This window comes from Schistocerca serialis, chromosome 9 (genome assembly GCF_023864345.2).
Source record: "Schistocerca serialis cubense isolate TAMUIC-IGC-003099 chromosome 9, iqSchSeri2.2, whole genome shotgun sequence".
NCBI classification, from domain to species: domain Eukaryota; kingdom Metazoa; phylum Arthropoda; class Insecta; order Orthoptera; family Acrididae; genus Schistocerca; species Schistocerca serialis.
The window spans coordinates 70,026,603-70,032,602 of record NC_064646.1 but is presented as its reverse complement, the minus strand read 5'-3'; positions in this window follow the sequence as shown (position 1 = coordinate 70,032,602).

Here is a 6,000-nt window from a genome sequence, read left to right as displayed (position 1 = left end):
AGTTGGGCGAAAACATTTTAAGTAAAAAAATTCTTTGCGTTTTATTCTACTCACGAGTCTGGTGCAAGTCTTTCAAATGGACGCCACTTCGGCGACTAGCATTAGTAATCAGCCGTTATGAAAGATGCTTCTTAAGCAAAGTTTCACTTTCGTTACGTATTTCGATTTTCAGATTTTCCTTGTCTCTTCGAATTCAAACTTTGAATTGTCCCACAGCGCATAAAACACTAAAAAACTCGTGAGACACTCGATACATAGACACAATTACGTAACAGAACTATCAAATATATGCTCTGGCTCTGCTACTCGCTACAAGACTACATAACTAATCTTATTGTTCAAAAAAATGGTTCAAATGGCTCTGAGCACTATGGGACTTAACATCTATGGTCATCAGTCCCCTAGAACTTAGAACTACTTAAACCTAACTAACCTAAGGACGTCACACAACACCCAATCATCACGAATCTTATTGTTGCGCTGCTTGAAATAACAATACGTTGACATACTCTACCTCTGTTACGTCTTATAGTAATAGTGTTGCTAACAATGATTTTGAGATTTCGTTAACTTAGCAGGACGCTTTCGTGAAGAATGTGCAGCGACATACTTTTTTGTCGCTGAAATTTGCCAGAATAAAATATGCCAGAAATTCGGTCAGGTACGTCCACCAATCAAAATTATGTAATTAAATAAAAATCGTAGTTCGTTTCAGTGCTAGCTATTCCCACAACCTTAGATTTTTGCGATTTCGTCTTTCCTTTACCCTTACATTACGGTGATCATGGAGTGCTAGGGTTCTTTAATCCCACTAGGTAGATCTTGGCCCTTATGGCTTCGTGGAGGAATCAATGTGGCCCGCAGACTAAAACGTTTGGAGACCCCTGGTGTATGGTATCCCGTTTTGAATATGATACTGAAACTTCCTTCTCCCTACACAAATGCGCAAGCGGCATGTCGGTATTCGTCATTAACAATACTATCAAAATAGCTCGAGTTTTGCAATTAATCGCTACTGTTCCTACTATAGACGCGGCTCTCTCTTTCGTAGCGTCTGTTTGTGTGTCCTAAATCATATTCAGCATAGCACCACAGAAATGAATCTTTTGGGGCGCTGTTCAAGTGAATTTATGAAGATAATCAAGAAATACAGAGACCACTGCGTAGCACAAAAAGCACCACCGTGTTCTGTAGGTTTCCAAATGACCTCACCTGCATAACTGAGTCTGTCACGTTGTGTGCTGCTGCGCCTCGCACACTGTGTGTGTGTGTCACAGACGCGTGGCCGACGTGAACGCCAGGCGTCGAGAAGGTGCTGATTGCTGTGTAGATCTTCCAGGCTATCATATCATATCGCCGAATGTTTTCCATAATAGTTAATTGACGTATTTGAGATCTTGCTATTTGAGTGTTTTTTAAACCTAATAGCTTTTATAATTTTTTCATTTTTCATAATCACAAAGCCTGATAACTGACTTAATTTCACAACTAGTGAGCTTAGATCTGCAGTTACGTTAAAATTATATTTGTGTAAATCAATGTTTTTTTTAATTTAAAGTCATATGAAAGGGAAGCAGTGGTTGGGAAGGGAGTGAGACAGGGTTGTAGCCTCTCTCCAATGCTATTCAATCTGTTTATTGAGCAAGCAGTAAAGGAAACAAAAGAAAAGTTCGGAGTAGGTATTAAAATCCACGGAGAAGAAATAAAAACTTTGAGGTTCGCCGATGACATTGTAATTCTGTCAGAGACAGCAAAGGACTTGGAAGAGCAGTTGAACGGAATGGATAGTGTCTTGAAAGGAGGATATAAGATGAACACCAACAAAAGCAAAATGAGGATGATGGAATGCAGTAGAATTAATCGGGTGATGCTGAGGGAATTAGATTAGCAAATGAGACACTTCAAGTAGTAAGTGAGTTTTGGTATTTGGGGAGCAAAATAACTGATGATGGTCGAAGTAGAGAGGATATAAAATGTAGACTGGCAATGGAAAGGAAAGCGTTTCTGAACAAGATAAATTTGTTAACATCGAGTATTGATTTAAGTGTCAGGAAGTCGTTTCTGAAAGTATTTGCATGGAGTGTAGCCATGTATGGAAGTGTAACTTGGACGATAAATAGTTTGGACAAGAAGAGAATAGAAGCTTTGGAAATGTGGTGCTACAGAAGAATGCTGAAGATTACCTGGGTAGATCACATAACTAATGAGGAGGTACTGAACAGAATTGGGGAGAAGAGGAGTTTGTGGCACAAGTTGACTAGAAGAAGGGATCGGTTGGTAGGACATGTTCTGAGGCATCAGGGGATCACCAATTTAGTACTGGAGGGCAGCGTGGAGGGTAAAAATCGTAGAGGGAGACCAAGAGATGAATACAGTAAGCAGATTCAGAAGGATGTAGGCTGCAGTAGGTACTGGGAGATGAAGAAGCTTGCACAGGATAGAGTAGCATGGAGAGCTGCATCAAACCAGTCTCAGGACTGAAGACCACAACAACAACAATTTAAAGTTGGGGCCATAAGGCTGTTTTTCTTTTAAATTTTTTTGAATTATTCTCATTGCTTTTATACAACGTAATAATCAGTGTAGATCACCACACTGTGCAAATGCTAATTAATCAGTGTGTTGTTACCAGTGCTCTGTTTTAATTAACGTGGTGAAAATAAATTTTGGTATCCTCAAATGGGGTCAACATTTCACTCCAGCAGCCCATGTGCCCTGCTTACCAATTCTATACCTTACCACTGCACTTTGTGGAAAATAAATATGTGTGCACACGTTGTTACTGCTGGTTAATAAAGCGCGCTGCAGAGGTCGTTATAACTTTGTGAAACACCCTGTAGTTGCTTCTTATGATATAGAAGTGTAGTCAGCGTGGAGAATCACGTGCTCGCTCTTCAGTTTGGAAGGAAGGGCACTAATTAATACTCCTTGTCATCCACTGTGGAACGGAGGAAAGTAAGTAAGCTGGTGGAGATGTACAATATCTGTATCTTATCTGTGGCTTGCCATTATCTCAGGCCGAGGTTAGTAGCTGAAGCAATGGTTTCCATTTTTAGAACTCTACGAACATAATTGCTACCCGAGATGAAAGGCGGAAAGCGTATGAGTCATTACAATGTCACATGGCTTGGATCAATAACTGTCTAGCTGCACATGTCGCAAAGCCCTGCGATGATGAATTTCCCTGAAACCTGCAAAACTAATTATGGGCAGATCAACTCTTTAAGAACTTCCTTCTATGTGCCCCTCTTAAAGTGGGGATTTGCAAAATAAACATCTCACTCTCACTAAAACTATCTGACTGGAGTAATATGTTGATAATTTTGAACTGATTGCTAATACCTTCCAGGATATAAATTAGAAGCATACAGCTTAACATATGAGACGGGATCGAACAGAAACAATGATTAAACTCGATACTCACATCCATAGAAAAACACATTGGTGAGATCAACATATTAATGAATAATCAAAACCAGTGGTAATTAGCTCTAACCAAATTTACTTAAAGACTAAATGAAAAGTAGTATCATCGAGTTAATAAGGAGAAACATGCAAATTACGCAGCGGACCCTGCTGCCAATCACCGCATTTTATGGTGTCAGTAACAATTTACATACCGAATTTCCTTGTCAGCCACATAATGATAAGCTGTGAGCGTACAGGCTGGGGGGGGGGGGGGGAGATTAGAGTGGCAGTTTCCCGCGGCAGAGCACGTGGCTGGCGGTTGCTGTGGCGAGCGGCTAGCTTTTACGCTGCCTTGGAAAAAAAACCGAGCGTTAGCTAGGCAGAGGCGCGTATTGCCGTGTTTGTGCGCTTGGAGAAATTTATATGCCAGAGGAAAACTGACAAGGACAGAACTAAGAATGGCAGGGAGGTGCGAGTTGGCACTCATGGACAGGAAAATACGTAAAGCTAAATTATCTAGACGCTCCACAAAAATATATAATCCTTTAAATGTCAGAGTTGTCTTAAAAGTTGCAAATTTATTAAAGTTCAAAAGCTAATATCTCGGCAATGCTTTGACCGATTAATATGAACAAAGTGTTTACGGATGCGGCTAGTAGAGCTGTATCGAGCAATAATAGCTGACTTAGATGAATATGTACCATTTTTGAATGAGAGGTCGGAATATAGGATTCGACTGAGAGAAACTATGTTTTTGGTAATAAATAAATTTAAAGAGACGAAACTAGCGGTAGAGGTAGATGAGTAATTAAGTACGTTCTTTTATTTGTTTATTTATGTTTGGTATAAAAAATCCGAGAAAACTGAACTTTAAATTTTTATTGCCCAGATATTTTCCTTATCTTTCAATGTATCATATGTGTTTTTGTTTAGTTTCAGAATAATCGTAATTTTTTTGAAAAACATTGTTCTGAGTTAGGCAGTCGTTTCGAGGGTGCATGGGGCGGCCATCTTTGAAGACAGCCCAGTTTGAGGGACGCTAAGAGCCGGACTTGCCGCCCATCTGGGTGGGGACAAGTACGTTTGCAGCGACGTTCGAAAACGATCAAGTTGAGCGCAATATAGTGGATTAGGACAGCAGACAAAGTGTATTTTGTGAACTGTGAACAGACTGTCGAGTGTTGTGGTCGCGACATATGAACTTTATAGTGAACTGTTATTAACGGCCACTCTTACGTAAAAGCCCCTCGATCGCATTTTAAGTGTTTAGTGAATATATTGAAGACTTTCGTGGAAAAACAGAAAGAAACTACTTGTTCAAATTATAAATCAACGTGAGTGACTCAATATTTTTTAAATTGCGCCGCAAAACCTGACTGCATTGTTTTCTTATATATTTTATTTCAGTTTGAAAACTGCGTTTACGACAGGTGGGTGTGAACTGGCACCCTATGACGAAAAACGAAGACTATTCTGGGAGGACCTTTGTAACCTCCCCACAAAATTTTGAAAAGCCAATAATTAAATGTTAATGGGAATAGAGCCAAGTGTAACCTCCCCGTAAAAATATTAAAGTGAAAAGGATTGAATAGAATTGCAAATAGTGCCAAATGTTAGCTTCCCACAGTAGTAAAACTCAATGATAATAAAAATGTGCAAAAATGTTAAGTCCCCACAAAATTAACGTTAAGGTGAACCTGATAAATTTTATAAGGGCAGCTGCGCTGACCTTAGGCCCTGTGTAATAATTAATCTGTTAAATTGATTCTGGGAGGAAAAGCATAGGAAATATTGTTTAAATTGGAATGATTATTTTCTTAAAACGATTGCTTTGAAAACAAAATTATTATTGGGGCATTTCTTGAACAAATTAATTACAATTAACATACATTACATTATCAGATGTGCGCAATGCTGCTTCATTACCTTATTTAACAATATACGTCGTCCCGAACCTTGACCAGAGACCCATGTCGACGCCCGCCGACTCCTCACACACAACTCCGACTCGCAACTGCTAACTCGCAACTGAACTACATGCTCTCGCGACTCGCTCCGTACAACTACTGCCCTCACGCGCGGTCAATCGCAGACTAGCAACGATAAACAACTCTCTGGTCAGAGATTCTGTCATGCCTCGCCATCGCTGCTACTGAATACGTACGCGTTTCATAACCCTCTACTGGGGGGCAAAAATTTGGCAGCGATGGTGAGTCACTTGGACTTGCCATGAGCAACAAATTTTTTGAGAATTAATTAACTTTACAATTACAGCATATATACAGATATAGAACATGAAGTAAATATGGTGTACATGCACCAAGTACAAAACATATTAGGCAATGACAAAATGTGAGTGCAAAACATATTAACAAATGATGTAAGTGCACATGCACTGAAAAACTCTTTAGCATTTTCACAACAAACAAACATAATGGCAAAAAATCATGTTGACAAGTGACATAAGTGCACATTCACTGCAGTTCAGAACATAGCAGCAAATCAAAATGTACATACAATGAGTAGTAATCACGTTATAAAATGACAAAAGTGCACACGCACTGAAATTCAGAATATATCAGCAAATCACAA